At 40.4% G+C, this 27,133-nt stretch overlaps 1 protein-coding gene across 11 annotated transcripts in view; it reads left to right on the forward strand.

The window, feature by feature from the left end:
* Positions 1–27,133, forward strand: part of RP1 (RP1 axonemal microtubule associated) — a 314,354-nt gene that overhangs the window by 33,626 nt on the left and 253,595 nt on the right. Inside the window, exons 1-2 of one of the 11 annotated variants that reach the window (XM_039527287.1) lie at positions 10,027–10,122; positions 12,007–12,139. The exons of the other annotated variants lie outside the window; for them this stretch is intronic. The gene's annotated coding sequence lies outside the window, so the exon portion shown is untranslated. Of the gene's footprint in view, positions 1–10,026; positions 10,123–12,006; positions 12,140–27,133 lie in introns of those variants that run through there. 11 annotated transcript variants of the gene reach the window in all.

Raw genomic sequence — 27,133 nt, forward strand, 5'->3', positions numbered from 1 at the left:
TTTCACATCCCCTAAGCTACACTGTAGACTTCCAGATAAATACATTTTGCGATGCTTGTATAGTTTCAGGTATTAAACTTTCATAATACTTCTTCATGTATTTTTCTAGTAACCAAAGGATCACCAGCTTTTTTGCCCACTTAAACCTGAGTAGCCAATTTGTGATATGCTTCAGAAATCTATGGTTTTCTCTATAATTTGTTCTGAAACATGCTTAGTTATATTTTTATGCATAATTTTTCTTTCTGAATTTTGGAAAAAGTTTATGTATTTGTGTTCTGGCAACAGGAAGCTCTTTGAAGGAGAAATCTGGTTCGTAGTTTGTTTTTTTTTCTTAAATACTTGCTGACCATTTTTATTCATGTTGTTCTTTTTATAAGAGGAAATCATGAAAATCCTATTAGACACGCAGATAAATAAAGAGAAGATTTTACAGTCTCTGTGGATAGAACAATAACACTCTGATGAAGTTTTCTAGGGAGATAATTTGAATTTTTGTTTGTTTTTTAAATGCTATTAGAGCCCAATTCTGAGAGTTGCTTCCTCTCAAAGTTTAATTTCTATTAAAATCAATGGAAATAGAAGGTACTTAGCACTTCACAGGACCTGCCTGAACATTAGGCTTTGATCCAGAAAATCACTTAAGCAAGTGCTTAATCTTACTTTCATTTTTTATTTCAATAGGGCTGCTGCACATGCTTAAAGTTAAGCATGTGCTTACCACTTTTCTGGGTTGGGTTTTTAATGGACAATACATAAGGAAACATATCTATTAGGATATGACATGGAAGTTGTGAACTGGTCAGAAGGTAGACTGGTCAGACTAGTAATCTGCAACTAATACACAGCTCTACACATCCTTCACGATGTGTGACTAAACCACTACCACCAAGAGAAAAGCAGCAAAAATGATTAAAGATCTCAAAAACATGACCTATAAGGGAAGACTGAACAAATTAGGTTTGGTTAGTCTGGAGAAGAAAAGACTGAGAGGGGACACGATAATAGTTTTCAAGTATATAAAAGGTTGTTACAAGGAAGAGGGAGAAGAATTGTTCTTCTTAGCCTCTGAGGATAGGAGAAGAAGCAATGGGCTTAAATTGCAGCAAAGAAGGTTTAGGTTGACATTAGGAAAAACTTCCTAACTGTCAGGGTGATTAAGCACAGGAATAAATTGCCTAGGGAGGTTGTGGAATCTCCATCATTGTAGATTTTTAAGAGCAGGTTAGACAAACACCTGTCAGGAATTGTCTAGATCAGGGATGGGCAAACTTTTTGGCCTGAGGGCCACATCGGGTTTCCGAAATTGTATGGAGGGCTGGTTAGGAGAGGCTGTGCCTCCCCAAACAGCCAGGCGTAGCCCAGCCCTGCCCCCTATCGGAACCCCCCTACTTTTCACCCCCTGACGAGCCCCCCGCCCCAGGACTCCTGCCCCATCCAACCTCCACTGTTCCCTGATGGCCCCCCAGGACCCTTACCCCATCCACACACCCCCGTCCCCTGACTGCCCCTGGAACCCTGGCCACTGACTGCCCCCTGCCACCCCGTCCAACCCCACCCTCTCCTTCCTGACTGCCCCCCGACTCCTGCCCCCATTGAACACCCCTGTTTCCCACCCTCTGACAGCCCCAACCCCATCCACACCCCTGCCCCTGACCCCCAAACTCCCTTGCCCTCTACCACCTCCTTCCTCCATGCCCCCTTACTGTGCTGCCTGGAGCACCGGTGCCCATCTCCTGCACATTTTTCAATAAGGAGGGACTGAGAGAAGAGAGAGCCAAAAGTGATCATGTAGGGGACCATACTAGGCTTCCTCTAAAAAGAGGGACTGGTGGCTGAGGGACATCTCTTGTTTTTAAAAAGCCTTTTAATTTTACCCTCCTTACATATGCAAAACTCAGAAAGTTAAAGCTATTTTACATTGCATACATTACATTTTGTCTCTTCAGTGTATGAGTAACACAATTCATCTTTCCTGATAGTTGTTGGCAGACAGTCTTGCTAAAATTAGTCTTGTCTATTAATAGGGAAACTTTAGTAAGACCAAAACCGTACATTTGTATTGTATATTGTAACACTACAATGCTGTCCTCTATTTCTTTTCATTCTGCTATAAAACTCTGACCTCTGATTACAAGGGAGGGTGCTCGCTAAGCCAGATGTCTTAACCACATTCAGATAAGTCACTCATCACCTTTTTTGAAAGCAGTGTTACATATAGCAGTGTGGGTGATGCATAGTTTTTGCTTTCCGCTCAATCTTTCCAAAGCTAACAGAAGAAGGATTTGAAAGTGCATTAGTCCTGTTGTGTCAGCTGGTTAGGCAGCAAGTCGTAGAGGATGAGACTGATTATTTCAATGAAAAACTGAGGTCAGATTGCCAGGAGAAGTGTCTGCATACTGTTTAATATTGGAACCAAAAATAACAACTAGTGTAGGGGAAAAATACTTGGCTAATAAACTTGGTTCCAGACTTGCCTTTTGTGATCACAAGCAAGTCTGATGACCTTGAACTGAGTAACTGTTTGAAACACTTTTAGACCTAAACAAATAATCAACATACGCCCCTTACCAAAAGTTCTACATTTGGCTTCCTTGCTCAGACTAAATCCTTTCTGTTTTATGCCAAATAACTAATGTTCTCAACTTATTTCATGTGCTTAGAAACATAAACAGTATACTCCTCCCGAAATGTTGCCATGTGATTATGGATTACTGATGGACCTATTGGAATTGTGGGACACTGAATTCATTAATCTTCAAACAGGCTTGTTAGCCTTTCTTGTGTACTGCTGCTCTCGGGACACTCTGAATACTTGTGTGTAAATCCTCAACCTAGTGCCCAGCCTGAGGAGTCAGATTGATAATGGGTAGCTCCACTGAGCGACTGGAGGAGAAAAATCCATCCCTCTCACAGTCCTGAGTCCAGGGAGAAGCTCTTCAGAGTGCTCTTCAAGAGTGCTGCCACAGCCCTCCCACTGCAGCCTTTCCTCTGAGCACTGATATACAGGGAGCTACCATACAGCAGAGCTCTGTCTCGGGCAGATGTAAACACTCCTGTGTGTCCATCCTCTCTCAGTCCTCCCTCCCACATTCTTTATGTAGTAGACCCACACCACTTCTGCTACCAGGGGCTTTCTGCAACTGGTGGAGGCAGGGCCAGGGTTTACTACATGATCCTAAATTTTTGCCTATGAAATAAAAATCTATATGTTTGTAAGTCCAAACTGAAAAAAACATAGTTTCCTTCAGATCTAATAAATGCACAATTTGTGCGGTACAAAATGCAGTTTTCATCAGACACTTGAATACAACAGCTGTGCACATACTTTGCTTTCTGAACGAGCAGACACACAACTGTATAGGCTAGAAGGACTGCAAAGAGCCATACCCCATGAATAGTTTGGTAGAAGGATAACATGTCCACCACCACATTGCTAAGATCCATCCTTTTCTTTCTATCCAAACAGCCAAACTCTTATCCTCTCCCTTCTTGACTGCTATTGCCTTCTCCTCTGCAGCCTTATTGCACCAACTTTACCCTCCTCCAGTCCCTACAAAGAATAGCTGCTAAGATCATCTTCCCTGCCCATGATTCTGATCACATCTCCTCCCTCAGTCCTTTTGAAGCTGTCCCCTGGCTCAACCTGTCTCACTTGTGTTCTTACATTCAAGCCCTTCATGACTCTGCCACTCTCAATCCACTCGTGTCCCTTCTTGCGCTGTGTCTATTATGCAGGCCTCCTCTACCCATTTGTCAGCTTCTCACACAAATGTCTCTTCACTTCCATGATACCACCTTTTCACTGAATGGTCTCCCCTGAACTGATCCAAAAGGTCACTACCCTTCTGCGCCTTCAGATCTGAAGATCCAGCTGTAACAAATAACCAATTAACGATTGAGGGGCAGCCAATTTAGGTTGGAGGGGAGATGGGCATGGCTGGTATTTATTTATAATAAAAAAATTGAAAATGTATCAATGTATATAAAATTATATATTTTCTCCCTCTACCAACATTCTTCATTTCTCACTTGTCTTCTTGTAAGCTCTTCAGAGGTGGCCCCCCATCTTCATATGTTCTTGTACAGCGCCCATCACTATAGAGATCTTGATCCTATTTGGGGTCTCTGGGTGCTACTGTACTATACATGTTAAACAATTAAAATAGCTTTTGTGCTGAGGTTTGTACCACAATGTTTGGTAAAAATGCAGAATTGTAAATCTATATTTAGAGCTGATTGATATCAGCCGTCATCCTTCAAAGCACTGCCAACTTGGTATTAACAACTGCAAAAGTATATGTCTGTACCACGTACCCCTTCAGATCACTTACCTGTAGGCTAACTTGCATCAAGTCCCCTTTTCACTTATAAGCCATTGTTCAAAATATCTTTGTTTCTAAATAAATGCTTGTATGTAACGGTTAAAGAATGATACTATCAAGAGCTTCTAAAATCTGAGCCACAGTTTCAAGTTCATATCACACAGTAATTAATAATGTTTGCAGCTAACATTCCTTTACAGATCTAGTCACAGTAAAAGCCATATGAAAAATGTTAAAGTCTTCAAGTGAAAACATTGGGAAGTGATTTATCTCAGTAGGGAGGGAGCTAATCTTTTTCCAGTTTTTGTCCGGATATTCATGGGTTTTATTTCATAGATAAGACTCTGCCATCATAAGCAAACTGGAATGAGGAGCTGTAAAAGTCTTATGGGTGGAGACAATATTAGTCAGCACTAGCACCGGAGCAAATGTGATCATCAGTTATAAATATCTGACTTGATGAAGTTAAGTGATATGAATAATTTTATGCGACATTTCAGAAGTACCCATTTGCAGCTGTTCTATCAGTCTAAAAATTACAAATATGAGAAAATACAGAGTCACAAATGACTGAAAAAGAACTATGGTATTTAAGCATTTCAAGGTGTGTATTATGGGTGGGGGTGGTTGAGAGCGTGCTTGGCATCGCAAGATTCAGAACATTTTGTAACCAAATGCATCTCAGAAATGTTTCAAGGGTTGTGTTTTAGAGAGCAAGTGTATTTCTTAAAAGTTTGTCTTTTATAGTTCAGTGTTAACTGTGGGCCAAATTCATCCCTGGTGTAACTCCTTTTGGCCTGATTTTTGGCTGCCATGGAGAAACACATATGATAAAAGAAATGAGGTTCTCATAGACTTTACCTCCTATTGTTCTTTTGAGGAGATGAGGTTTGCTATGTTCTCCCCAGCTTTCCTGCTATAGAATGGACAGGGATTTGAGCCTCAGAAATCATGGATCACTCAGGGCCTCATGAGGGATCACCCTCACCAGCATAGCTTTTTCCCCTTCTCTAGTAGGGGGCCACAGCTTTGTTTGTTTGTACTGATTTTTGCCCTAGATCCGTAGGTGGTCCCCTCAAGGATTGAGCTCTCAACCCTGGGTTTAGCAGGCCAATGCTGAAACCACTGAGCTATCCCTCCTCCTGCAAAGTCCCAAATTATTAGCAGAACAGACTGCTACAATCTGTACTCTAGATTTAGAAATTAGAGGCCTGGTCCTTTAAGTACATATTGGGTTCAGTGCTAACTACCATGAGTATTCCCACTGAAGTCCTGAACCATCAACTCAGGTCTAATGGCCTAATCCTGTAAACCCTTATTCATGTGATTAGTCCCATTGATTTCCATGGGACTAATCATAGTAGTGAAATTAAGCAGATGTTTGAGTATGTGTGGGATCAGGCCTTAGTCCCATCAAAATCAAGGGGACAGTTTGTCTGATTAAGGCCTTAACATGTAGGAGTGGATCTTTGGAAGATAAACAAAGGGAAAAAAAAGTCCACTGTTTTTGTTAAAGTATTTGTGCTTTATCCCAGTGTAGTGCTACTGGACCAAGTGATTACAATGGGAGTACTTGCTCATGATACAATAGTTAGCACTACATTCTTGGACTTTGACCAGACTAATTGCATGAGTAAGGGTCAGCAGGACTAGGCCCCTAGATCTGAATTCAGGGTTCTGTGTTTCCCCTATTTTAGTTGAGTATATCACTAAGGGCTTTTCTATGCTTAAAATGGTACAGCTGCGCTGATGTAGCATTCCAGTGTAGATACTACCTATGCCGATGGGAGATGTTCTCCTGTCAGTGTAGGTAATCCACCTCCTTGAGACATGGTAGCTAGGTCAATGGAAGAATTCTTCTGTCAACCTAGTGCTGTCTACTTGGGGGCTTAGGTCGGCTTAGCAACACCACTCAGGGATTTGGATTTTTCACACTCCTGACTGATTTTTCACAGTCCTACATCAGTCAGGAGTGCTGGAACAATTTGTATTGTGGGGGCTGCTGAGAGCCATTTTAACCAAACTGTAAATCCTGTATATCGTGGAAACCATTTCAATCAGTGGTGTGCTGCCTGACCAGCACCACTAGTTCTAGCATCTATGGATGTAGTTAAACAAGCTAGTTTTCTACTGTAGACCAGGCCTAACACTTCATAGACTCCAGGGCCAGAAGAGACCATTGTGATCATCTAGTGTGACCTTCTGCATAACATAGGCCATAGAACCTCCCCAGAATTATTCCTTTTAGATTATAGCAGTGTAAAAAATCATGGATCATGGAATACAGTTTTCTTACAGACGGCATCGTATGGATTGTTGCGGGGAGTAGAAGCAGCGGGGGCGCGCCCGGCAGGCAGCAGCATCCTGGGGGGGGAGGGAGGGGCGGCGGGGCTCGGTGCTGGCGGGTGGCGCGCCTGCGGGCAGGTCCGGCGAGCGGACGGAGGCGGCGGCGCGGCCTGCGTGCGCGCGCGGCGCGGTTGAGCCTTCTCGGTTGAGCTCCGCGAGCGGCCGCTCGCGGCAGGGCGGGCTCCGGGCTCCCGTGGACCGATGCGGCGCTGGCGCGGCCGGAGCACCGCAAATAACGCCCTCCCCCCCCCAGGATGCCGGAGGGAAGGACCGGGACGGGGGGGGGGGGGAGCGGGCGCGCGCGCGCGGCGCTTTGGGGGCAGCGTGATTTGTAGAGCCGCCCCTGAGTAGAAGATGTTGAATTTAGGTCTTGGTAGTCAATAAAAGCCTTTACATTTGGGGCTTTTTGTTAAGAATTTGCAAATCTACATGTTAAGGATTTGGCCTCTCAGAACAGGAGGTTTCTTTGGAGCTTAGTTTTAGTTCATGTGGTCATGACTATGTAGGATACATAATACCACTGAATTCTTGAAGATGGATGTTAATAAAATAAACAAGTACTTTAAGCACTTACTTATGCACTTTGCTGAAATAGGGCCAGTGATAGTGGTGAAACCACAGCTAGAATACTGGACAATCCAATATCAGAAGGGCATTGATAAATTTGGAGGAAATTAAATGAAGGGCAGTAGAAGTTATTAAAGAGCAAGAGAAGCTGATTTATGAGGAAAGTTTAATTTAAATACTGTAACTAAATTTTAGAACTGGTTGGAAAATGAGGGAGAAATCATGAACTGTTTGTGATTCTTCCCACCCTCCATTTTCTGAAGAAATTTCAAATTTTTCTGACTAGATCTGGTCTGATTTTGCAGACCTTCATGCTGCAAAAGCCCTGGAGGGATTTGGATTTGGGGTTTGCATAGAGTAGGTTAGGAGAATGTTTGGCTGTTGCATTTAGGCCCCAGCTCTGCAAAGTACTTAGTGCATTTGCTTAACTTTAAGCAAGCAAGTATGTAAGGGTAGGTCCATACTTACCGCGCGGGTCGATGCGGTGAGTTCGACTTCTCGGAGTTCGAACTATGGCGTCTAATCAAGACGCGATAGTTCGAACTCCCCACGCGCTCCGGTCGACTCCGGAACTCCACCACCACGAACGGCGGTGGCAGAGTCGACCTTGGAGCCGCGGAGTTCGACCCCGCCGCGTCTGGACGGGTAAGTCAGTCGAACTAAGGTAGTTCGACTTCAGCTACACTATTTGCGTAGCTGAAGTCGCATACCTTAGTTCGACCCCGTAGTGGAGACCAGGCCTAAGTTATTTGTGGAATAGGGATGGATTTAAACACATACTTACATGCTTTGCTGAATTGGGGCTTTCCTGGTTGGTTTGGTATGTTATGTTATGTTACGAGTCATTGTGCTATTCTGATGAGGATGTGAATTTAATTGTAGTCAGGGTGCCTAACGTTCACATATAGGTTTCTTATGTTAAATCCAAATAAATACAATAAATGAGCCCTGAGTGATATGATACTGCAAGTTGTAAGAACCAAGGAGCCAGAAGAACTGTATATTAATCCAAGGCTAGAGGATATAAGTAATATGATAAAGTTCAACTAAGAGAAATATCAGCTAAATTGATGAATTTCCTGAGTTGTAATTGCAATAGGAAAGTCCTCCAAGGAATGCAGTGGAATCCCCATCATGAACGTCATTTGAAAAAGACTGAACGAAGCTCTCCGCAATGTACTGTTAATGAAAAATCATGCAGTGGCTGGGAGATGCACAAGATTAATGAGTATGTCTTGTGCATTTTTAACTTCTGTGATTCTGGTAACCAAAATCTTCATGTAGCCTTTCTTCCATCATATTTTTTTATGCCAACATGGGTTTTCCATCCCCCCACAACCTTCCCTTCCCAAATTTCATACTTGTTTTTAACAGATTGTTCTGGCAAACCAGTATGCAAATGATCCTCAAGAATAGCTGTTCGTATAGTATTGAATAACAGTCTGTTTTAAGTACACCTGTGATAGTTTCTTAAATTACAAACCTAATGCTATTAAACAGCACTTTTCCATCTAGTTTTCTTGCCTCTGCTGCTATTATAAATTGCAGTAATAGTAGCCTTAATTCACATCTTGATAAAGAGTTTTATACCAGTTGCAAACCAATCTGTCAGGACTAGTTACTATATAAATAAACATGTGCACATTAGAAATCATTTTTAAATGTAAGGTTCTTGCTGTGACAAAAACCTGTAATTTAAAATTGTCAACACTCTTACAAATACTAAAACAATAATTCTAAAGCAATAATTATTTTCCAGTCCTGAAACTGGGCCATACAACACTTCCTTTTTTTCTTGCCCCACCCCAGAAAATGTTTCTGAAGGGAGAAAAATGTGAAGAATTAGCGTCTGGAAACCCTGGAGATGGAATCCTAATGCTGATTGTCCACTGCAGTTCAAGATGGCAAGAGAGCATTTAAGTTCAAAAGATTATATCTTTCATGTAAAAAATTGTACTGTGAATACAATATACTCCTCTAGCATGATAAATAGATGTCTGACATGGCACAACACAAACTGTATTTTTCTAATGAGCAGGTCTAACTCTCAAAAGCAAAAATAAGCCTAAAATAGCACTAAACCAATAAGACAATCTAATTGCTTAGAGACAGTTTGCGTGCTCAGATTATAGCAGTGTGTCAGTTCTTTTTTAGATCCGTCTCTTCTATGCAAATAGGCATTCTTCAGCATCTAAGTATTTCCCTGTGGCAGTCTGCTAAGAAAAACATGAGGGGAGATCTATCCTACATCATTCTTTCCGCTAGCTGCTCCCAGTGATTTATTTGAAGTCTTGAGAACAGCTTATCTATTGAGATAGAGAAGTACAACCCTAGTGCCTACCTGTTTACTCTATGCAGTAGCTCTATTGTTCTGTCATGATTCTTGAATGATTGTTGTAGGTTGACCTTGGCTGGTAAACTTATTTGTGATGATTTTACAAAGACTAGTTTTATTTCAGTTGCGGCAAAGGAACTTTTTGCAACTCCTCTCCCCACCCCCCCTTAAAACAAAGCCAAAGCCACAAGGGTTATGATTCTGAGGCAAGGCTGGTCCAAAGGGCGTACTGCATTTCCACCCTATTTTGACCTTTTCTAAGGCTCGCGTGCCCACCTCAGTGTCTCCACAGACACGGGCAGCTGCACCTAGAGAAGGAGGAAGTTGGGTCTTTACTGGATGCTCTTTCCTTCCCCCACTCCTTAGAGGTGTTGGAGAGAGTGGGCCACAATATTTTGGTTTCTGTCTCACTCAATGAAAGCCTGAGTCTGTATTAACTGGCACGAATTTCCTCTCTAATAATAGAAGTAGAGATAAGACACTTGACTGGGATGCTGGAAATGTGGGTTCTAGTCCTCACTCAGCCACAGACTTCCCATGTAACCATTGGTAAGTCACTTAATCTATTGTCTGTGATATTGCCCTACCTCACTCTGCTGTTCTGAGGATAAACTCTATTCAGGGTTGTGAGGTGCTCAAATACTATGGAGATGTGGGCCATATAAATACCTAGATAGACTAGAATAGGACCTGAATAGGAAGAAAGTACAGCTCCAGCAAGTGTAGTGCTTACAGGGGTCAGCAGTTTGTCGGACGGCAGAAGTTTCTACCCAAACGTCCCTTGAATTTTGCATGACCATCAAGACCCCTGGGCCTTTGGGGAATAAAGAAGTAGGCTCTTCACTACTTCTACATTGTGTGTGGTATGAATAGAAATGGAAGAATTTGGAGGAGATTCTATGAGTTGAAACTTACATTTTCCCCTCCAGGGATTATTCTCAAGGGAGAAAGGACCTCTTTATTGTTACTTTGCCCTCCCAGGCATCCAATTTGAACAGATGCATGTACAGTGTTCTTCAGCAGAATGATGGGGGAATGACCTCAGGCAGGTGCCAGTGATATCAGTAGCACACTTCCCTTGCCTTTCCTTGAACCATTTCTTCAGAGTGCCCTGATGACTATGGATTTACATAGCAGTTACGTAGTAATTGAGATCAGAATCAGTTCCTTAAAGGGACATTATTGACTTTAAAAAAAACCTTCTGTGCACATTTTTTACCTATTATGTTTACAAAAACAGCTAAAAGAACCATACTTCAAAGAGCTTAGAAAGAGAGGATACTTTATTTGATCTCATTTTGTGTCTAGTCAGTGGCCCTGTTTCCTTTTACATAGTTGAGTTGACTATTTAGACTGTCTCAATATTCCCTATTGTTTGTGAGTGCCTTTCATTAGGAAAATATGACCCAATTGTGCAAACACTTACATAAGGTCTTAACTTTACTATTGTGAGTAATCCCATTAAATTCAACAAAGCTACTCAGAGAAGTAAAGTTAAGGATGTGCAAAAGTGTTTGCAGGACTGGGGCCTATAATTGTACAACCCCCAAAATTGGCAGGGGGTAGCAGCTGAAGATAGATAGTTCTTTACAAAATTGACCGATTTAAAGTTACCCGTATCTCTGTAAACTTTCTGTCTCAGATCTATGGTTTAATATAGAAATAACATCCCATGAGATTTTTATGTTGAGATTTTTAGAAGTGCTGAGCATTGGCCTAACTCTTCCCTGACTTTAAAGGGAGCAGAGTTAGCCCAACAGTGAGTACTTGGAGAACTCCATCCTTTATTTGTATGAGTACAGAGTTTTGAAGTACTGTATGCATTAAATGCTCAATGTTTTTGTTCTGTTTTCAGTGGCTCAGAAGTTCCACCAGTTAAATTCTAAATCACTTTTTAAATCGGTGTAGTTCAATGGTGCATACCCCTGGGTGGACATGTATAAATGGATTTAAACATGAATTATATTGATTTATCTTAATTTAGACCAAATTAGCTAAATCAATTTAAACCAGATTTAAATCTATTTAAGCATGCCCTGGGTTTGCCTGGTTTAATTAAATTTAAAAACAGGCCTTTGGTTAAGTGTGTGTGTTGACAGTTCAGTGTTCCAAGGTATTCAACTATTTATCTTACAGGTTTCAATACATTTCTCCCAGATTTAAAGTACATATTAAAATGCCATTGGATCCAAAATAGAATATTACTTCCTTTTATTACATTGCATTATAGCCTGAAAATCTGAGTCCTCTTGCTTGACATGGGTTTCAAAATTGCAATATAGAGACACAGTTAAATGAAAAATTAATTATTGTGGGTTTGTGGTTAGTTTAAAAAATCAGAGGGCAATAGATATTATTCAGCTTTCCTGGGCACTGGAGATAAGTGAATGAGAGTAGGACTATTTTTTAAAAAAATAGGGCTTTGTTTTACAGCTGTATCTTGACAGAATGGAACGTCTAGCTGTACTTCTTTGCCAGATGCAACTCCATTCCCCAGGCACTTTACAACAATTGGGAGCTAGATGCTTGTGACAGCCACTGCTGATGCAGAACCAGTGTCATCCTTGTAAGTGATGTAAGGCAAAAAGTGATATTGCATCTGAATAAGGTTTCCAAGCTTATTCCGAGCCATGTTCAAGTTAATTTAAAGGAGATATAACATGAACTGTCTTTGACTGGAGAGCAGAGTTGAATATATGGGGCAACAGTAAAGAGCTCATGTTTTAAACTTGGTTAACCTTCAAAAAATGCCCCCTTTTTTTTGGATGAGTGTAAGATTTAATCAGTATGTTGTTGTGGAAAAGTAGCTCAAAAGATTAAGGAGAATAGTATTTTTGTGAACTTTGAGAGAAGGAAGTTTAAAAACTCATCAGCGTTATGGTAGCAATGGAATAGTAGAAGCATTATAAAAATGTGTAAATAGAAATACCTTCACACCGCTGAGCTCTCCTTGTTATTCAAGGGTATGTTCCTACTGAGTCTAAAGTATTTTCTTTCTTGGCCTCATGTTGCTTCCTTTATTGGAGAATGATCTTTTAACTCTGAGGTTTTCCGTATTATCAGTTAAATGAGTGAAGGGGTACTCAGTGAGAAAGCTGCCTCAAGTTTAAGAATGTTTGTATTAAAATTATCTATTTGAACACTTATAAATACATCAGGTATCCATTCCTATTGGTTTAAAAGCTATTTTTAATGGTATGTTATTTTCATTTAATCACTAGGCCTAATGTTGCTTTCCTTTCTTAGTCTGATCCAATGCCCACTAAAGTCAATGGGAGGGATTTTGTCCATTGACGTCAACGATGCTATCAAATATCTGGGCACACTGCACGTACACTGATAAATGGGTGCTGGATTTGACCTTCAAAGAAAACTGTTTAGGTCTAGTACAGCGCACAGGGATTGAAGATTTCTAATAGGTCACTTAATCCATCACCTTGCCTATGTAGGATTGCTCCTTGTAGTATATTTTCTAATATTTATCCAATCTAGTTCTAAATGTCTCAATGAGCCTTTATAGTATTTTTCTTAAATGTCCTTCTGATAGTACTGCTATCTAAAGGTAGAACTGATATCTTCACCCCACCTACTTTATGGACGTTTTCTTTACTTATCAGTGTTTTTATTACTTTTAGGTAATTAAGCTTTACTAATTGATTTTGAAAAATGGTTGCAAATAATTTCAATAGTAATTTTTACTAAACAGAAGTAAATAGCAAAACATCATTTCACTTTTTTATCTTTAATTAAAAATTGTGAAGTGTGTTTTTGTGTATAATTTTCTAATCAATGTGACCATCTGTATGAAACTTTGCATTGAGAAGAGGACATCTGAGGGCTTTTTTTAGATAAGGTAAAGGCGTAATTATCAGAAAGATGATGTATCTTTGAAACCTAATATTGTTAGATTGGAAGACGCCAGCATGACTTATATATATATTGCGCCCTTGAGCAGTTGTCTATGATCCTTTATCGGCATGTGCCATGTTTTACTGTTATCCTGAATTGAGAAACTGGCAGGATGCCAAGAAATACAATCTAGATAAATTAATAGAAAAAAATATAGTCTTTGAATTTCTTTCTTCCTAACCTGTTCAGTTTAAAATCTCATGCAAATATATAACTAATCCACTGTTAAAACATACATTACAGCCGCCAGGTATGGGTCAGTCTCTTACAATAAGCAGTACACAGGCTTGGTGAGTAATATAATCCAAAGGGCATAAAAATAATGGAAAAAACTGTGCATGTGTGTATGTACGTGCATGTGCATATATGTGTGTATAAAATTCATACATGTGTGGATACTTCAATGCCCTTGAGTCAGAGGTGGGAAGGAAGTTCATTGGAGGCTGTTTAAATGTAGATCACTGTCTTGAGGCTGGGGTTTTATTGCAGAAGCTGTGATTTATACTTAGGTGACGCCCATTTGGTAAAAGTCTCCAGCTACATTATTTATATGCAATTTTACAAGCAGGTTTGCATTTTTTTTGAGTTGACAATGAGGGTAGCTCCTATATTTCCCCAGAGCTTCTTGCTCTGACTTCTGGTTAGCACAATTCCTTGTCTCTTTCCCCACTGGATGGCTCAGCTGCCTCTGTTTAGCTCCCTAGTCATGGTGACTTGTGAGCTGCCTCCAGACCTTGGCAGGGAAATAACACCAAACCCCAGGTTACTGTCTGGCTTGGGATACAATGAGACAGGGTGCAGCAGGGCTTAGGGTTGTCTTTCAGGGGGCACCAAAAGACCCATATGTCCCATCACAGTCACTTGTCATTCAGTCTGAAGCATTTTTACAATTGTTAATTAAGCTGAACAATATTCTTTTGAAATAAGGATCCAGGCAAATATCAATACCCCCCATTTACAGATAGATAAACTTGGTCACACAGAGGATAAGTGACTTGCCCAAGGTCCCAAAGTAAGCTGGTTACAAGAACTCATGTCCTACCTTCGTAGTCCCCTCCTCTAACCAGACTCTCTGAAAGAGGCAAGGACTTGTAGGCAAACTGATTAACACCAAGAAATATAGATAAGGATCAAATATTGCATCACGAGGTGTAATGAAACCTTATCATGCCTTAAATGTCAGTAATTTTCAGTGGAAAATTATGATCCTCATAGTGAATCCTCAATTAAAAAAAAGTGGTTCCTTAATGAACTCTGACCCTCAATTAAAATACCTAGGTGGTCTAATACCACAGTTCTTATGACTCAGTGCAATGCTTGAGCTAAGGTTAATAAAGACACCACAGTATTATTTAGGTGAAGCAACTGATTGAAAATCATAAAGAGAAAAGTTCAGCAGAGGATAAAAGTAACCTATTTTGTTTATTTGATTGTGTGTGAAAGAATGTGAGACCCACAGACATCTTAGGATAACAACACTAGAGTTTGGTGAATGGTTTGTGTAGAAAGATAGGACCATTCCACTCAGCCATGTTTGTGTCTGTTGAATTAACCTTAAGGGTTTGGGTCAAGAGACCTTTTGAAGACATTGATATTGTATCACTGCACTGGATAGTGTAATTGCAACACAGACAAAGGCAAATGTTTCCCTGTAGCAGCCCAGGAAAGCCCACTGTTTCAGGAGGGCTTCCCCAGAAAGTGGAGTGGAGAAGGCCAACTCTTTCGCTGCAGCTTGGTCAACGGAAAGATTCTTCTGTCGCTCTAGCACTGCCTCTTGGGGAGATGGAAGAGCAGCAATGACCTAGCTGTGCCACTGCAGTGGCTGTAGTGTTGATGTGGCCAAAGAGAGCTCCACCTGACTTTACTGGGGCCAAGATTTTACACCCAGAGCCTGTCATGGGAGTTTAGATAGAAATTCAGATTTGGGTTCATGTTTGCCAGTTTTTGTGGGAAAACAAGAGAACCCAGCCAAAGTAGCAACTTTCAAAGCCGGTTATACTGAGCCCATTCTAATCATCCATTTCCCCCCCCCCCCCCGGTGAATTTTTTCCCTTTTTTCTCACTTCTGGATCCCCAGTTGTTGGCTATCAAATTTTTTCTTGCAGAATTTCATGAACAAATGTCTGTAGGGATGAACTAGATAAAAAGTTAATGGAGATCAGACATGGAAATGCTATGCTAACTAAATGTTTCAATCTTATCAGCAGAAGCATATTAATAATGGCACATTTTTGGAAGGCTTTACTGGAAAGGATGTAAACAGGCTGGGCAGATTCAGAGAAACTTAACCCAGGCCCCTGTCGCTAATGTGATAATTTCCTTTTCAACTTGATAACAATTTCCTAGTTCCATACCTTACCGAACAGTCCAATTTAAAAAAATAGAGGTGTAAGAGGTTGAAGGGACTTGGAAATGTAAGGCGCGCTATCAGCATTTGCTTGGGTCATGAGGCCAATGGTAATAACTGCTATAGCAATGGCTCAATTTAAAGAAGTAACTCATATCTGAGTGATAAAAATATTCAACTGTTAACTGTTGCCCCAGATGGCTCAAACTTAAACAAAGAGTGTCATTCTAGGGGCATAGGATTGCCAGTCAGGGAGAACCCTGTCACGCACACCTCTGACCCCACTCTGACTTGTGATAATGCCCTGAAAAGGGCTGCTTATGTTTCTCAACCTGGGGTGCTAGTTTATCTGTTTTAAAGAAAAAAGGAAATGTCAGTGAAAATGGTAGAATAATTGATCAAATATTTTTTCCTTACTTGGACATCAATTTCCAGACTATGATGCTGATGCTGAGAATAACCGAGGACCTATAAGGCAGGTCATGGGTGTCAGCCCATACATAATTACTTTTAATATGTAATCAAGATTTACAAGGTCTTTTATCATGACTGAAATGACAAATTCTGTAAACAAGAAGGAATAATGAATCAACATTGTACACATTCAAAAATGACCTTGACACACTACACATTTCGGGGCCCTGGGTCTGATCCAAGGACCACTGAAGTTGATTGGAGACTTTCCATTGACTTCAGTGAGCTTTGGTTCCAGACCCATGAGCGTCTGAAGCCTGAGGATATCCATGACACAGCAGAATAGTGTCAGTAAATGTGGTGGATCTTTTTTAGGCTCCACTTCTTGTTCTTGACATTGCTGCTCTTGATGGAGAAGTTAGGTGGATTAACCTGAATCCTAAGCATTGAGAGGGAATGTCTCATTGTTCCTGCTTCTGCAGAATGAAAATGAATCTGAAAGTTGGGGCCTGATTCTAAAAAACCACTTCTCTTCAGCTGGCAGTTCTTAAAAGAATGGCTGCCACTCACCATGGCAAGTTGGGCCCTGATCCATGCCCCACTGGAGTCAGTAGAAAGTCTCCCTTTGACTTACGTGGGGATTGGATCAATTTCTGTTCAGTAGCTATGGAGGAGTCCCAAGTGTCATCTGACCTTTACCTTCTCTTGCAAATGAAGGACCAGAGCTGAAGTTAGAGACTGCTCTGCACCAACATGATGGTAGTCACTCTGATATAAAACATAAAATACCAATAAATGCAGAATGATCCTATTAGAAATATGGAGCAGCAATATTTTACATCTTTACTGTTTGTTTCCTCTCTGTTGTAACATGACTTAATATTTTTTATTACCAAATGTTCCTAAAGTGCTTGCTGCACCATTGCTCTAATTTTCCATGTTAATTTGTAATTTGTTTCTATCCTTCTGTGTATTTGCTATCCCTTCAGTTTTGATGTGGTCAGTTCTTTTGATGATGATTAAATTTACTTCATAGAAACACCTGATCAAGAAAGAGACTCATTAACAGACTTCTGTGTAGCAGTCCAAACAAGCTTCACTTTTTAACTGCTGTAGATGCAATTGAAACTTTTTTAGGATGGGCACACCACTTCTTGTTTTCTGCCTATGCGTGCTTCTAGGGCTTCCTGGACTACTGGGCTCAAGTCAAAGATGCTGAAGAAAGTCAGTGTGCAAGGTTCACATGCAGAACTGTTTCTGATCTACTTTCCCATTACTTCAGGGCTCAGTGATCAGATATCACTAAGTGTGCCATATAATGTAATGTTCTTGTGATGCAAGTAGTCAGATAATGTTCTAGACATTGAATGACACCTGCAAATTAATTTCACTTGCAACTGAAACTAGAATCAGTGTCCTCTATTGTCTTTCTATGTTTGATTACCAATTGTTTAAATGTTTTTCTACATCTCTCCTACAGCATAGATGTGTATTTATGTTTCTTCATAGTCCATAAGTGGAATCGAAAACTTGAATCAGGTCTAAAAATACAACAGAAAAATTGAAAACTAACACATTATGGTTACTTTACATATTTATTTACAAACCTGCTAGTGATTGTGGGCCCAGTTTTGGGCGAATCTGGTTTCAGTTTTCCTCCATGCTTTGCTTTACCCTTTCCTCAAGGTGGAGGGGATGCAGATGGCTAACTCCAGAATGGTAAAATGCAAAAGAGAACCCATTTGTCGGTTGGAGATTAGCTGCCAGAAATCATGGAAAATTGGGTGTTCATGTGGGTCTGACTCAAAACAGTGCCTCTGAGTTTTGTTCTGAAATTTTTGGGTTCATTGTCTCTTTAAACTTAGTGGATGCCAAAACCAAAATAAAGCTTGTTAAAATCATCTGCAAGCTAGTGCAGTGGAGTTTGGCACAGTTCTGCTACGCAGTATAAACTACATCACAGATTGGGACTGATCCTGCAGGACAAATCCTCAGCATTCTGCTGGCCATATACATTCCAAAGGCCATTAATACTAAAGACTTTGGGGCAGGCTGATTTGTCTATGGGGAAAGGTCAGGCTGCTGTGGATGAACAAAAGTACCACAAAATCTCTTGTGAGGAAATTGCAGGGCCACTGGTGACAGGAAGGCTTAGATAAATGTATAAAATTGACATGAAATGGCTCCCTTCTTCCACAGTCCATATATAATTAGACAAAATAAGAAATGATGCTTTAGCTATTCTTCTGCTTAATAGGTCATCAGGATACATGTACATCAGCCTTTCACACTCCTGCTTGGCGATTAAAAATATACTGCACACAGAATACTACATTAAAAGAACATTTTTATAGTTGCAAAGTTAAGCACCCAAATGTTAGGAAAGGCCAAAATTAAGGTTGCTTGTGCAATCTTACTTCAGGCCCCATGTCCGTATGCATCATGATACTGTCCTTAATTATATGATCACAAACAATTTTTCCACAGGACCTCTGCTTTATTATCCCAAAGTGTGACCCCATCTGCTCTGTCTCTTCCTCATCCCGATCCCATTCTCCTCATTTAGCCAATCCCTGTCTCCACTTCTTAGTCTTTCCATCCTAATTTCCCAGGTCCTAATCTCACCCATCCAGACTTCCTATCCCATTCCCAATTTCCTTGCCCAGCAATTTTCAGTTCCTCCTCTTGCTCCCCATCTCCTTGTTTTCAGTCTCCTTGCTCAGCCAGTCCCAGTTTCACCCCTTCCCAGCTCCTCATCTAGCCTGTCTCTGTCCCTCACCCTGGTGTCTAGTTGCCATATCTGTCCATGTTCCATGTCTTCACTGGCCTCCAGTCCCAATCACAGTATCTCCACCCTTCTGGGTCCTTGTCTCTTTGCCTAGCCAGTACCAGTTCTTTCCCCACACTGTGGCTCCTTATAGAATCATAGAAATGTAGTGCTGGAAGGGACTTCAAGAGGTCATCGGGTTCAGCCACTTATTCTGAGGCAGAACCAAGTAAACCTGGACTATCCCTGACAGGTGTGTGTTTAACCTATTCTTAAAAACCTCCACTGATGGGGATTTCACAACCTCCTTTGGAAGCCTATTACAGAACTTCAGTACTCTGAAAATTAGAAAGTTTTCCCCCCTAATATTTAGCCTAAATCTCCCTTGCTGCAAACTAAGTGCATTACTACTCCTCCTACCTCCAGTGGACATTGAGAACAATTGATCACCATCCTCTTTATAACAGCCCTTAGTATATCTGAAGACTGTTACATACCCAGTTTTTTAACCTTTCCTCATAAATCAGGGTTTCTAAGCCTTTTATCATTTTTGTTGCACTCCTCTGGAGTCTCTACAGTTTGTCCACATTTTTCCTAAATGGGGTGCCCACAACTGGATGCAATACTCCAGCTGAGGCCTCACTGGTACCAAGTAGAGCAGGACAAATACCTCCAAGTCTTACATATGACATTCCTGTTAATACACCCCAGAATGATATTAGCCACGTCACACTGTTGACTCATTCAATTTGTGATCCACTATAACACCCAGATTCTTTTCAGCTATACGACTGCTCAGCCAGTTATTACCCTTTTCATAGTTGTGCATTTGAGTTTTCCTTCCTATGCACAGTACTTTACACAAGTCTTTTATACTGAATTTTATCTTGTTGGTTTCAGACCAATTCTCCAATATGTTAAGGTCATTTTGAATTCTAATCCTGTCCTCCAAAGTGCTTGCAACCCCTCCCAGCCTGGTGACATTAGCAAATATTATAAGCATACTTTCCAATCCATTATCCAAGTCCTTAATGAAACTAGTGAATATTGCCTGGGCCTTGTGGCACCCGGCTAGATGCACCCTCCCAGTTTCACAGCAAACCATTGATAGCTACTCTTTGCATATGGTCTGCCAACGAATTTTGCACCCACCTTTATGGTAATACAATCTAGACCACATTTCCCTAATTTGCTTTTGAGAACGTCATCTGGGACTGTGTCAAAAGCCTTACTAAAATCAAGGTATAACCAGAACTGTTTCCCCTCCCTGCTCTCCCCTTCCCCCGTCCCCACTGATTCTCAATCCCAATCTCCTTGCCCAGCCAGCTCCAGTCCCCCCTGCCAGTGTCTCATCTGATCTCAGTCTGCTCCCAGTCCCAATCTCCTTATATAGCCAGTTACAGTCTCCCTTCTGGCTCCCAGTCTCAGCCGCTGTCCCCAGTGCTGAGTTTCCGTCTCTCCCCTGCCAGCCTCCAGTCCCAGTTTGCACTTCCCCAGGCTCCTCGTCCTCATCTAGTCCTCCTTCCCCCTTGCAGATCTGTTTTTTGTCTCCTCTGCCTTCGAACTAGACAGCTTCCTCCTCTACAGTGCCTGGGCCCCCGGGTGTTCATTGAGCACACAGGAGTGACAGGCTCCATTTCTCATTTCAGGATCCTGGACCCAGACCCAGCACAGCCTAGTAGGGAACATCCTGGTCAGCCCCAGGCTGCCACATGCTCAGTGTGTATGAAATCTTCAGGGAATGTAGCTGCTAAAATCACTAGTGAGTCTCTAATGATCATGTGTGAACTGTAATTTTTCAAAGGCTTATAACCTGGTAAAATTTGGGCATATTTTCATAAGACCTGTGAACAGCATTCCTGACACGAAGGCTACTCCCTTAAGTCCCTGCTCCAAAGAATGGGTGCATTAGAACTTTTCAGATGCATTGTCACCAGAATTCTTTAATACAGGTAAAGCAGTGTATTTTTACCTAGCCTTGTTCTTGGAAATGGCTGAATCATTTTGGCTCAAATTTTCTGAAAAATTCAGCCTGAGGCCTGGAAAATTTTAGCTTAAATGGTTTGACACTTATACAGTCTTATAAAGAGAACTGTCGGACAACCTTAATAAGTGGTGCTGTCTTCATGGAGCCTTAAAAATATAGCTTTTTGTATTAGCCAAGCCACTGTGTAACCCTCTAGATGCATACCCTGTTCACTCAAGCAACCACATGCCTGTCTGTCTGTCTATTTATCTAATCTATCTGCCCCTCATCACTGCAGTGTCTGGGCACCTTAATCTTCCTTGTCCCAGTTCCTCCTTCCACGAGTTTATGGCTTCCTGTGTTTGTTATTTATCTTTTCCTGATGTCCTAATCTAAACTTAGATTGTAAGCATGTAGGGACATGGACTCTGTGTTGTGTAAATCACCATATCTGTGGTGCATTATCAATGCTAAATAACAGTAATGCTTGTATATACCAAGAACCCAACAAGACTTTTAAATACAAAGTGCAGGAATTTTTAAACACTAAAGGCAAAATTGTAGCAGCTTAATAATGAATTTTTTTGGCCAGATCATAGCTCCTTTGAAGAAAGTTTGGGATCAATATGGATGTGATGCCTAGGTTGAAGAAATTGCCCTGTCGGGCATGAAAGCATCTGGAGATAAGCATGAAGACAATGAAATATAGAAGAGGGCATGATAGCGATCCAGAAAATTGTAATACCACCTCTAACTACTCTGTTTAATCACTGCAACATTGTCTAATTTTTCCAGGATCAATTTTGTATTTCTATATTCTTTTACAAATATTGTACAAAAATCATATCCATTTTTCAAACATTAAGGGCCAAATTCCGCTCACTTTACTTAAATGAGTAGTTCCATGGATGTCATTGGAGCTACTTGGCTGAGTAGAGTGGGAAAGATTTGTGTGCAAATTGATTCCTGTAGGACAGTGAGGGCTTTTCATAACTTGTTAGTTTGGAGTCTGATTCTATACAGTATAATCAGGAACAGGTCTCATTGATGGGAGTCTTTCTCTAGCTGCCTCTCTTGAGGCTGGAGAAGTGTGGGGCTGGAACCTGTGTCTGTTTTATTTTTATTTTTATTTTTTTAAAATACATGTAGTGGTTGTAGTACAGGGAGGGAAATAATGAATCCTTTAGCTTGCAGCTGCCTTGATGAAAGCTTTGTGAGTCTTTTAAGGTCTTGCCGAATGAAGGTGCATCTATGGTGTCAATCAATGATGCTTGTTTATCTTCACCAGAGGCACAGGAGTGTAATCTGTTGAGTGATTCCAGTGATGCACAGATGCAGCTTGGTGGCTGAAGTGATCATCATCAAAAGTGCATTGTTCAGTGGAAGTCTAGATTTTAGGTCAGATACTTAAAAGGAAGTGAACTCTATCAAAATTTTCAAGTCTGTCCTTCAATTTAGAGCCATCAGAAGATTATTTACTACTTATGAATGCTCACATGTTGACTATATATTGATAAATATATTTAATAAACCAGGAGCTAGTATGAACTACTGGGCAAAAGAGCCAAATATAAATAACAGAATGTTGCCTGGAAGGGGAGCAGTACAATTACACAAGTTGACATCTATTTGAGATTTCAGTGATTATTTTAGTAAGCTGTTTAAGCTAAGAAACGAGTATCTATAGCCAAAAAAGAGTCTGTGCAATGTAATCGTATCATGTTTGTGGGTATATATTGTAGAAGGCGGGATAAGTAAGTCTGAAGCAGTATTTAATACTTGTTTAAACACTGAATTCACAGGATAGGAAGTAAATGCCATTCAGAAAAAATCATTGTGATATGTAATAGTGCTATCTGCTGAGCAGCCTTTCTTGTAGCTACCCTACCGAGCTAGTATGGAAATCTTGCTGTAGTCCCGATTAAGTAAAGAAGCTTCAAATCAGATTATACCTTTGGTAGTAATTAGATGGAACAGTTACCATCTGGGGGCACAGTAGTTTCTTAAGAAAAAAATCAATCCATGGTATAATGAAGCCACAGCACGACATAATCTTCTCTGGCTGCAGAAAGAAAATACAGTTTCTCTCAGTTTTATAATGCTTGTTTCAATGTCCATTCTGGAACAGTAGAACTCTTCATGGCAGTCTGTACTGGTCTGGAAAGTGTTCATGAAGGAAGAATGCTCTGGGGAGGAAAACCATGGAGTTATTTACTGTACAATGACTAAATGATAAGTAACCAGATTATAAACATTCAGTCCAGTTGTCCTTAAGCACAAACAGAAGGAGGTTTGGTCAGTTGACGACTGTACACAATTAAGAGAGAGAATGAATGTCAGGAAAAACTTCCATACACTGAGATCTGTAAGAGTGTGGAATGGTCTCCCAAGGTAAGTGATAGAATCTGCATTTCTGGGGACATTTAAAGCTAAAAGCACTAGAAAATGTACTTTGGAGGACAACACTGGCCTGGAGATGGACTGAATTACCTAAGAGATTTTTCCATCTTTAACTTCTGATTCTGTAACAGCATTGCAAGGGGAAAGGATTTGATTACAAAAATTCACATTAGAAATAAATATTACAACGGTAAAGGGAATGCAAAAAAATAATGCGGGCTTGCTGAGTGAAATGCTGGGTTCTCTGCTTTGAACAATGGCTACCTAAGGCAAACTCAGTCATGGATTAACTTTAGCCCAGATTAAGCAAATTGATTGTGATGTTTTTGTAGCTGGGCTTCCTTAGAATAAGACTGAAGATGTTCATTTCATGTAGCATGGTCAATTGCACCTACAATAATGTAAATCTCTGAAAACAAGATGATTATCCTTTTATTTACATAGGATGCGACTGTGGGTGAGTGTAATGAAATGCTACAGTATAGAAATTAACTATTGTGAAAAATAGTAACTTTCTCTAGCTTTGGATAAACTGTTTAAATGTAATCTCTCTCTTAAAGCATAGCATCAGCACTGTAAATTCTTAGATTGAAAGAGGTGTTGACTGTGGAAACAAAGAATCTGAGTTCCGTTTTGTTTTCTACCAGAGGAGCATTTATTACAAAATGGAAATGTATATGATATAAACAGACATTTTTGGTTATGTAAGAATTCTCAAGGAAAATTCTTAAACTATAAAAACCCTTAAATAAATTAAGCTAAAATGAAGATATTGTAGTGATAAAACTATGACCTCTGATGTGAAATAAATCAATATATGTTGATTATCCACTTTTTGAAATTGTTTAAGATGCATAAGAGACCATATGTTGTTGTCCAAAATTTAATTTGATTAGCTTTAATTGCTAACACCTGTGCAAAGTAAAAACACATACAATGTGCTAATGCAATAACTGATTCAATTCTAAAGTACTTTGGAATATATGATAATTATTGTATAAATTTTATATTTCATGAGAGAAGACCTGATTTTCTGCTAATCAATTACTTTTCTGTGCATGTAATTATTCCATAATAGTTAATCATTGGCATTTGTCTTTATGCATTACCTTGTGTGTACTTTTTGTTTGTTTGGTTGTTTTTGGATTATAAATTTCTAGTGTCCAGACCCAGTCTAACAATAATCTATGTATAAAATAGTAATTTAAGTTATTTCTATTCAAAATCTTGATCAGTTTCCAAAACTGAATAACTAACCAGACAAAAAATTTCCAAAACAACCTTTGGACAACTGCAAAACATCATACAGTATTTTAAAAGTGGTTGCGAGTAGCCTTTGGAAACCTTATAACAAAAACTGCCTCTTGAATTAATTTCTTAGCTGTATTAATAGGTAAGTAATTGGTGCAAAATCCACTCCACCCAAGTAATCATACTCTACGGAAGTGGTATGCAGAGGGATTGAGGCGGTAAAGCCACTCACTATAACCTGGAACCAGGGTCTGGGGTTGCTGTGAAGTCTTCACCCCTTTATTGAGGTTGTTATTCCACATGGGCTGGAATAGTAACCTGAGCTCCTGTCTGCCAGTTGAGTGGGGTGGGGTGTTGGGATTATTCGGGGTGCTTATGAGCCATGTTGCCACTGGTTCTCTCATTACATGTTCACATTTGCCCTGAAGCCACAGTGGTAGAGCTTGTGCTACTATGAGCAATATTAACTCCCACAAGCATTTTCCCCGAGAAAATTACTGTGTTTGGAGGGAAGCATGGTGTGTAGAATGGCTATGCCTCACTTACATCGCCAGTCCTGACTCACCATGCAACCAAGTGTCAGGACATTGGCAAGCATGAGGAAAGCATCTAATGTTGGCTGCACTCCTCCCTTCATTTAGGACCTTAGCTTGCTTTTTTCCCCCTGTGCTGCCCTAAACATGGGAACACAAGGCCTGCAGAGGCAGTGGGAACATTTTAATTAAAAATTGTATAAGACTCTCCTGTTCATATTTTTATGAAGCCTGCAACTACTTTGAACTCGAATACTAATATTTTGAAACTTGGGTGCCTACTGTTGAACACCGAAAACTATATTTAGGCAGCTAATGAATGGGCCTGATTTTTAGAGGTGCTGAGCACCCAAATCTCTTATTGATTTCAGAGGGAAGTGCAGTTGCTGAGCACCTCTGAAAAGCAGGCCACTTAACTAGGTGCCTAATATGGATTTGGAGGTCTAATTTTAGGCACCCATCTTTAAAAATGCTGTCCTGTATGACCTTAATGGAACAGTTAACATTTTTCTGTTGACGTCATGAAAATTTGAGTGTACAAGATCAATCTTGGTCCCCGTGGTTCCAACTCAATGTTTAGGGTTATTTCAGTTTGTCAACATGCCGTGTGTGCCCTTTGCAGCACAGATAATATAATGCAAAGTAACTTCTCTTCCTTCACATCATCCACTTTTCAAAATAAAAGAATTTGTCTATTTCATATTTAAAGAGAGAGGGGAAAAAACATGAATTGACAGGGGGAACTAAGGTCCCAATCTTAAACCAGTCTTGTTAAATGTGATTTTTACCTTGAGCCTCAACTGCCTTTAAAGGTGGGAACATTTTCTTATCAGTCCCAGAGCTGAAGTCTTTAGGTGGTGAACTATTTTCTTTAAAACAGGGCACGTTTCCAAGTTTCATTAAGAAAAATGTTTAATAGCTGAAGAAGGTAGCATGTTCCTGTACTAAATCTGGCATCTGCATCCAAGTGATACAGTTTCATTTGGGCTATTTTATTTTAATTTTTAAAAAATACACATATAGTCCACAAGTGTGCTATATTCCTTTTTATGAAAAGTGTCTTTGAAAAGGACATTGGTTTTGGTAGAGAGATCTTTTCTCCAGGCTGATTAGTTTATAAGTCATTTTTTCCCAGTGTATGCTGTGGTCAGGGCAACATTTACCAGTTCTGTTACCAGATTTGCCCATTACTTTGGGGAATGCTCATTTATTAGGGTTACTCTCCTGGGGGGGGGGTGTTTCTGTAATTCTGTCAATGTATTGCTTGTGTCACTTGTGTTTTCATACAGAGCTCTACTTCTCCCTTCTGCAAGTTCCCTCCCAATGGAGCTATTCTGCAGAACCTAGGTTCCCCAGCCTCCAGCCCCAGAACCAGACGAACACACACATACACATTAAACAGAGCACGTCTGAACAGACCGGGTCAATCAGCACTCCCAAGCTGACCCCTTATATGTCCCTGGACACAGCAGGCTGGGTTGAGCAGCACTTCCAAGCTGCCACCTTCATATGCCATGGGCACTGCACCGGAATAGAATACATCTGAGCAGGCTGGGTCGAGCTGCATTTTTAAGCTGCCACCCTCCTATGCCACAGGTTCAGCACATCCCTACCCCCACTTTCACGTTATTATTGTTCTGGTAGTAACCCACTTGATGAGCAAACTCCACAGGATTTATAGGTGCTACAGGGATCTTTAGCTTAGGTACAAGGACCGTTGCTGCAGAGCAAATGGGGAAGCCAAAAACACAAAAGAGGGAGGGAAATAACCAGCTTAACTATAAAAGTTTTTTATTGCCAGGTAATAACCAGACAAGGAGAGCCAAACAAACAAAACAGTTACAGTATTAAATCTAACTTAAATTTGATTACAAATGTTAGGTTTAGAAAACTATACCTGATCACACAAGTCGGAGTTAGAAAGCTATACCTAGAGTAGAAAAACAAAAAACAAAAAAAACAGAGAGAGGTGC

The sequence above is a fragment of the Mauremys reevesii genome, linkage group 2 (genome assembly GCF_016161935.1).
Source record: "Mauremys reevesii isolate NIE-2019 linkage group 2, ASM1616193v1, whole genome shotgun sequence".
Lineage (NCBI taxonomy): Eukaryota > Metazoa > Chordata > Testudines > Geoemydidae > Mauremys > Mauremys reevesii.